This window comes from Nuphar pumila, chromosome 8 (genome assembly GCF_984573655.1).
Source record: "Nuphar pumila chromosome 8, dmNupPumi1.hap1.1, whole genome shotgun sequence".
NCBI classification, from domain to species: domain Eukaryota; kingdom Viridiplantae; phylum Streptophyta; class Magnoliopsida; order Nymphaeales; family Nymphaeaceae; genus Nuphar; species Nuphar pumila.
In genome coordinates, this window is record NC_143256.1 from 128,045,692 (window position 1) to 128,054,693 (window position 9,002).

Here is a 9,002-nt window from a genome sequence, read left to right on the forward strand (position 1 = left end):
CCCGTGTATTCGGACTCTCTCTTCCCCTCTTGATGTGCTTTGCTTTCAAGTATCTATAAAGAAGCTTTTTGCATCCTTGTCCCTTTGCTCTCTTTGTGTTTGTGCATGGGCGTACTCTTGCTTCCACTCGTGCGTGTGTGCTATGCATTGCTTGTGCGCTTAAAAGAATTGCTTTTGGTATTTACAAATTCTTGAAGCTACGTCGTGGGGGCCTTCGCTTCTAAGCTCGTGACAAGTTGGTATCAGAGCCTTGTTAACATTGGGAATGACAATGGCACCAAAGAAGAATGTCATGACCCCTTTAGGCAGTATGGTTCCTGTTGAAGAAGATTTCATGGTCGATGATCAAGTGTCAGTCATCTCGCACGATATTGCGGAGCTGACTCAGACAGTGACCAACATGGAGAAGTTGGTTAATGGAACTTGTGTCGCTTTTAATAATCTCAATGCAGAGATCAAGATAGTAGTAGAGGGAGTGGAAGACTCGGTGGAAAGTCTTGCCACTAAACTTAACTACTTGGTGGACTTTTTCACCAGATTTGATGATCTGTTGGGTCAATTCAACATCATGGTTGCTGAATTGGATGTTGTTCAACGAAAGAATGAACAGTTAGAGCGGCAGTTGAGGACTGCCCCGGCTGACGGTGTTGCGACATACGTGGATAGACCACGTTACAGGCTACTTGAGCCCGCAAAGTATAAAGGCACACGAGACTCAAAGGATCTCAAGAATTTTATCTACAATATGGACCAGTTTTTAGAAGCTGCAAGGATAGAGGAGGACGTAGATAGGTTGCGGACCGCAACAATGTACTTTGCAGATGAAGCGACTCTCTGGTGAAGACGTCGCTTGGGTGATGTTCGACGGGGATTGGTTGCTATAGTCTCATGGGAGGATCTCCAAAAGAAATTACGCGACTACTTTCTACCTAAAAATCAAGAGAAAATGGCCTGCAAAAGGTTGCTGACGTTGAAACAGAAAGGGTCAGTGCATGACTATGTCAAGGCATTCTCTTCGATACTGCTGGAAGTTGAGAGAATGGATAATCAGGATCGGTTGTTCTATTTTGGCAACGGGCTGCAAGGATGGGCAAGCCAAGAACTCATTCGGTAGGACCCTGCAACGCTAGCTGAGGCGCTGGTGGTTGCAGAAAAACTTGTCAAGCTTAATAGGAATGACCCTGCATTTCAAGGCAGACAACAGGGAAATGATGGCAACAATTGAAGGGACAACCGAAGGAATGACCAAGGACAAAATGTTGGTCGGGGGAACCAATAGAATCATGGTCGACAAGATGGCCAAAACAATAACCAAAATTGGAATAACTTTTAGGGTGACAATTATCGTCGTCGTGACTGTCGTATCTGTCACGAGGATCATTGGCAGGATAAATGTCCCAACAGAAACCGCGGTCAAGGGAATGAAGATAACCGCGCACCCCGAGCTGCAAATGTTGTTCAGGGTGAGGAAGAAGATTAACCTGCAGAGGTGCCAACAGTTGGTGTAATGCATATGATGAATGCAGTAAAGGTCGCAACTATTGCGGAACCAACAATATGCAAAGAGTTGATGTACTTGGAACTTTTGCTCAACGGAAGGCTTACCAAAGCATTGGCAGATACTGGCGCCACGCATAACTTCATCGCGCGTGAAGAAGCAGAACGATTGAGATTACAGTGGGAACGAAAAGAGAGCCGCATGAAAGGGGTTAATTCAGAGGCTAAGGCCATTTACGATGTCACTCGTGATGCATCAGTGTGGATCCATAACTGGTCGGGAATGATCACATTATCAGTCACACCTATGGATGATTTTAAAGTCATCCTCGGGATGAAATTCTTGAGAAGCAACAAGGCAGTGCCGATGCTCCACCTTAATGTTGTCAGCTTTGAGAGTGAGAATCAGCCTTGTATGGTTACTACGATAGCAGAAAAGCCCTGTGAGTGCTTGGTGTTTGCGCTTCAGTTGAAGAGAGGCATGAAAAGCGGTGACAAGACTTTTCTTGTCACAATCTGTGCTACGGACGAGGCAAAAGAAGCCGCGGATATCCCAAAGGCTTTAGCACCAGTATTGAAGGAGTTTGGCGATGTTATGCCCATTGAGATGCCGAAGAAGCTACCTTTGAGGTGTGAGGTAGACCATTAGATTGAACTAGTACCAGGTGCACGACCACCCGCAATGGATCCTTATCGCATGGCAATTCCTGAGCTGTAGGAATTACGCAAACAATTGGATGATATGCTAGAAGCAGGGATCATCCAACCATCCAAAACTCCCTTTGGAGCACCCGTGTTGTTTCAAGCAAAGCATGATGGGTCGAAGCGGTTGTGCGTCGACTATAGGGCATTGAACAAAATGATGGTGAAGAACAAGTACCCGCTTCCTTTAATCGCAAACTTGTTTGATCAACTTGGAAAGGCGAAGGTCTTCTCTAAGTTGGATTTGAGATCTGGCTACTGTCAAGATCAGACAGAGTTGGCGAAGGCATACCTAAACAAGGCGACCAAGCGCATGAAGAAATGGGCAGATGAGAAGCGCCGTCCTGCAGAATTTCATGTTGGAGACAAAGTGTTGGCCAAACTCTTTCCTGACCGCACAACTATCTTTCAGAGCCACCACCGAGGCCTTATTCACAAGTATGATGGTCCCTTCACCATTATCAAACGTGTGAGAAACTTGGCATACCGACTGAACTTGCCAACAAACTTTCAAGTGCATCCGGTATTCCACATATGTAACCTGAAGCCGTTCCACGAAGATGAAGAAGATCCTCAACGGAGCATGCCTCAACGTGCTCCGATCTCGCAGTGGGCTCCCTCAACAATCAATGTACCAGGTAGAGAGTCGGAGGTCATCTTCAACCACTCCAACCCCTATCTAGGGGAAGTCAAAAAGTACTTAGTGCAGTGGAAGGGATTGCCAGAATGTGAAGCCACCTGGGAGAAGGCCAACAACATGTTTCAGCATAAACAACTTGTAGAAGGCTACCATAAACAATTGGCGTCAAGGACGGTGCCAACTTAGGTGGGGGAGCGTGTCCGGACCACCACATTTTTCACCTTTTTGCTCTGATGTATATACCTCTTTGGCACTCTAGAGTGCCCCCACAAGGCCTTACAGCTGAAGTACCCCATGTATTTGGACCCTCTCTTCCCCTCTTGATGTACTTTGCTTTCAAGTATCTATAAAGAAGCTTTTTGCATCCCTGTCTCTTTGCTCTCTTTGTGTTTGTGCATGTGCGTACTCTTGCTTCCGCTCGTGCGTGTGTGCTATGCATTGCTTGTACGCTTAAAAGGCCTGCTTTCGGTGTTTGCAAATTCTCGAAGCTACGTCGCGGGGGTCTTTGCTTCTAAGCCTGTGACAATCATAATGTCGTGATAAAATGAACATAGTTTTCCCTAAGGGGGTTGGCGTGGGTGCAATCAAGGTTCGATTTTCTTGGGCATCGCCCTTCTCTGCAAGCCAATGTGTTGTATAGGCCTCGGGGAGAGGGGTCCTTAGGCTGCTGACACGACGACCGTAGGTATGAGGCCGATTGAAAGCAACCAGATCTGCAGTTTCTTTGAGTTATAATAAAAACAAAAATGACCATAGTTTTATAACTAGGCGATTATTGCATCTTTTGTCAATCGACTCGGCTCTTGAAAATATCATCATTTTATTATGATTCCATGGGCGGATCACAGTGTAAATATAACTCACATGAGATTCCGATTTACTCTTGTTTGTGCCCTCTTATAAATTATTCTTGATGTAAAATTACACAAGAATAGATTGTTCCAGGTCTTTTTTGTGATGTCCTTGTGATGCTCAGGCATATCACTGAAATTCAAACTTCCTAAATGTCGCCTCTTTTTCAAGCCATACCAACCTAGAACTGTTATTTATTAATATCAATAATTGTCTAGCTTATAATATTTTGTGGTTGTAGGGGTGGGCAACCAACAGGGTTGTTCGATAGGCCAAGCCGACTCTGCCCGCCATTGTCTGGGTTTGGGTCATGATTTTAGGCCCCGACCCTTTAAGTACCGGGCTGAAGCCCAACCCGTTATATACGTGGGCCGGCTGAGCCCAGGCCTCCGATGGGCTTGAGTTATTTATTTATTTTTTAATAATATAAAAAATTTAAAAATTAACTACTACATACTAACTTGAAAAACTAAAGTTGTTATTTGTTAATTATTACTATTTACCTAATTAGTTGCATAGAAACTTACTATGTGTTAATTGTTACTATTTAACTTTTTTACATGTTGTAGCATCATATCATAATACATCTCATAATATGTTAACTTAGTGCTAATGCTCTGTCCTTTGCAGGAATTTATGGGTATCATAATAACATGGGTGGATGTAGATTTTGCATCCATATCATAAAACCATGGTTGAATCTATTTCAAGTTGTATATCTCTTATTTTGGAAATATCATAGCATGATACAAAAAGGCTTTTAAATGTTTTGTGTTATTTTGAATTTTATGTTTTTTTTTAATTAATTCATTTTTTGTATTCTAAGAATTAATGCATTAATTTTATTAAAAAAATAACCTATAAATGGGTTTGGGCCGAGTCAGGCCAGACCAGACCGGCTTTACATTGGCTCGTTGGGCCAATGGGTTGGGCCATGGGCTTCTCTTCAAACCCGAGCCCGTTAAGAACTAGGTCAAAATGTGGCCCATTAGTAAACGTGTTGGGCCAGGCCGGTCCGATGCCCACCCATATGTGGCTGCATGTAACACTTCTTTTATTATTACTAGCAATGTGCCTAGGTGTACAAAAAAAATAGAAATTATTAACTTCTTAAATTCAGGGTACGTTTTGAAGCAAGAAAATGGTAAAAAAATGTTAAGTACGAAAGAAAAATGATAACTTTTTCAATCATTTCAAATGAGAGAAAATTTCTCCACTTGAGGGGGTGAAGAAATTTTTGTTATCAATTTTCTTTTTTGCATCATGAGCACGTTTGGAAGCGGGGCCCTCTCGGTTTACATCAGTTGGTATCAGAGCCAAAATTCTTGATCTTGCTTATGATATCAGGAAGTGAAAGCGAAAAAAAATAAAAAAATTTGAGGTTGAACGCAAGAACGCATCGTTGACACAAATCTTCTTGTACCTAAGCAATAGTGCGGTGTCCTTAAAGAGGAAGATAAATGTGGTACACGAGGGTCAAAATGCAACGAATCATCAATTGGAGGTATTGGAACGATAAAATGCCTTTTCCACGCGATGTTTCGAGAAGCTTCCAATGGTCTGCAATTGACATTCTGTCGAGAGAAGGGCCCCATAAAAATGACAACATGCCACCATCAGGTTTGTCGTCTCTTGTGGCAAGAGAGACAAGAGGAGGAGGGTTTCAACCCTTCCTCTCCTTGTTCTATCACCTACCACCATTGCTATCTCTTTAATACGTCCCTATTTCCTCCGACCAACCCGGTATCTCGTTGTTGACAGGTGCAGGCCAGCGAGGATCCGCACCACCATTGAGGTGGTGGATGGTAGACCTTGGTTCATCGTTCCACCAGCCCTAGGGCTGATGGAGGGGATTTCTATGGGAGGCCCCATCGGTTGCCAGACATCGCCCGATAGGTTTTTGCTTGATGGGGCAGACCGGTGGGGGCCACCCCTTTTCAAAAAATAGACTAGGCCGGCAGTGGTGGATGGGAGCCATCGCCTGCCTGGCTCGCTTAAGGAAACTGTGAAAAGGTTTCCTGAAATGGGTAGGGCTTCCCATGATTCAACATCTTAATGAACCATTATCTAGCCCAATTTTTGCCTACAAAACCTGGTTTTGGGCATTTTGGGTTCAGATTTTGGTTGGTTTCTACCAGTTCTGACTCCTAATGCCCCAGTTCTAGGTAATGTGGGTTCGGTTCAGAGTGTTCTACCTCTGAATTGGGCCTAATTCCTTGAATTTGGTCTAAACACACATATCTAAACCCAAACTGGACCTAATATGACCTGGACGAAGCTCTAGTTCTAACCTGGACTAGGACCATAAATATTTTGGATTTGAATTGGAGTTAAACCAAACCTACCCCCATCAAGCTCTGACCTAGTATCTGACCCAACCAATTTTGGGCTTGATGAATCAATATATCCCTAATCTGAGAGCGATCCAATCAGATCCTTACCAAGCCTATTATCTTGTCCACCCAAACCCAATTCCAACCTACAAACCAAACCAAACTTGTACCCCAACTTACCCACAATAGCCCTTAGCCTACCCACAACCACCCATTTGTCCCATGATTCTCTCACCTAGGCCTACCGAAATCAACTCAAACCCCATTTTTTTATCCAACCAGAACCAAGGTTTGTTTCATAGTGTCTTTCTATGACCCATTTTACAAGGGGGTTGTTTGGACCAACATGCTCACATCCTAGCAGTTGCATGTCAAGATCAAAGGCAGACATATATTCCCCATAGCCTTGTACCTAAGAGGTCACCCTTGAGACACGTAGTTCGAGGAGACCCACCATATCAGTTTTTGGATTTTGATGATAATGAAGATTTTTGGTATGATCACCCCTCCAGGACTAGTTATGCATCAACAAGAGCATATGACTGGGTGGGTAGACAATTACGGGACCAAGTTGGACCTCCCTGAGTTCGTAGGCCAATTTGACCCCAATGCTTTCTTTGACTGGAGGTTGGTCGCGAACATGTCCTTTTTTGCTCAATGTGTTCCAGATCACCAGTGGGTAGAGCTTGTAGTGACTCATCTATGAGGACTAGCCTTATTGTGGTGGACAAATCTACAACAAGTTCAAGAGGGCCAATGCTTATGTACCTATATCATTAGGTTATGAAATATATTTTTTGAAATGAATGCCTATGTGCCTATGTGATTAGATTCTTAAATATATTTTTTTCAAAAAAACCTTATTTCAGAACCTAATCACATAGGCACATAAGCATTCATTTCAAAAAATATATTTCAGAACTTAACCACATGAGCATATAATCATTCATTTCAAAAAATATATTTCAAAACCTTATCACATAGGCTATAAGCATTTATTTCAAAAATTCTATTTCAAAACCTAATCATATAGACACATAGACATTCACTTAAAAAAAAACCCTATTTCAGAACCTAATCACATAGCACATAAGCATTCATTTAAAAAAAATCATATTTCAGAACTTAATCACATAGACACATAAGCATTCATTTCAAAAAATATATTTCAGAACCTAATCATATAGGCACATAAGCATTCATTTCAAAAAATATATTTGAGAACCTAATTACATAGGCACATAATCCTTCAATTAAAAAAAAAACCTTATTTGAGAACCTAATCACATAGGCCCTTGGGTGGGGCCCTCAACCACCTAGCTTTACGTTACATGGTCTACCTGCGAAAGCTACAAACACACCCATGCACTAGGGAGTTTGATCTGAACGGCTTCACAACCACAGGCGATGGCATTTGTTGGGTGGTTGACTTCTAGGTTCAGGCTAGTTTTTTCTTTGTCCAAAAAAGGAAAGGAGCCTTGATGGCTAGGTTTAGAGGGATTATTTTATAGCACACCTATTTCTTTTGATTTTTTTTTCTTAACTTCTGAAGTGTTACCTAATTATAATTAGTTAAGGATTATGTCTTGTTTTCACCACCGACAAATCCATCTTGGCTGTCTTCTAATACACTCCCATAATGGTTAATCTCATCCATTATAGGGAATAGAATAGCAGACAAGGTACAATGTTTGACGCGATTTTAAAAATGACACTTGTAATTATGAGCCATGAGTTTTTGAATTTTGTCTATCCTCCCAAAATAGATCCAAATTAAAAAATGATGAGATAAATTTAATCGAAATACCTCAGTGCCATTAAGTGGTTATGTAATGTGAATTTTAAAATCAAATAGGTAGACTTAAGAATATAAATGCGGTCAGTTTAACAAGTTCTCATTTTGTGAGAATCATGAACGTATTTGGTTTTAAACTTTTCCCCAGCGTCATAGGAAGAAGCTGGTTTTATCAAATCTGACCCCATGAACGTGCTCAGCATGGCCAAAATAGTAAGGATAAGCCATTGAATTTTATTTTTTTGACATAAAATTATCATTTCTTAATAGTTGAAAGTTCAGTACGTTGCCTGATCTGCCTATTACCTTTTTCATCCACTTCCATAGGAAGACGAATCCTTTCTTCCTTAAATTTGCATTGTTGTTGACAGTTTGGGTGTTCTCTGGGAACCTGTTAATGATCAGCTCTACTCAATCCAAAGAACGAACTAGAGATCCACCCTTGTACCTTCTCCTACCTGCCATCGAGTCACCTGAATAAGCACCGAGGCCCCCTACCTGGCCCGCTTCCATCCATAAGAGACATGCAATCGTCGCAATAGCATTCATACAGAATCTTGGACTAAATATTTTGAATTAACCAAAATACCACACAGGCTAGAAGGTACTGATAACATTGTCCAAGTGGTTTTCACTAGACCAGCCTTGTTCATATCTTCCAATATGTAGAGATCGAGACCACCTTCCAACTTGGATGTGCACACTTGGTTCTAACAAAGGAGATGTGAGTGTTTGTGATTCTTCTCGTCGTGCGACAACATATGCATAATTGTTTGCATTAGAAGTTTGAAACATAACATCCAATATAAGGGGAAAGAAGGGCAGACAAACCTGAAGTGATTCTTCCAGCTACCAACAACAACCTGCCATGTCACAATCTAATCCTATTCAGAACGTGGAATGTTTCAGCATTCCATTGAATAAAGGGAGCCCAAGATATTTGATTAGGATGGATACCCTACTCCAATTGATGGACCTTTGAATGGATAATGCTCTTGAGGGAATGTACGGCAATTTTCTTAGGGCTCACTGTTAGAAAATTGAGTGGGCCTACATACGTTGAATCACATATCGTAAAACTGTCTTAGGTTCAGGCTGAGTTCATGTGATCTAATCCGATTGAGCCCTGCGGTGTCTCATATGGTATGGAACACTACGTGGAGAAACCTGTTTTATCTACAAT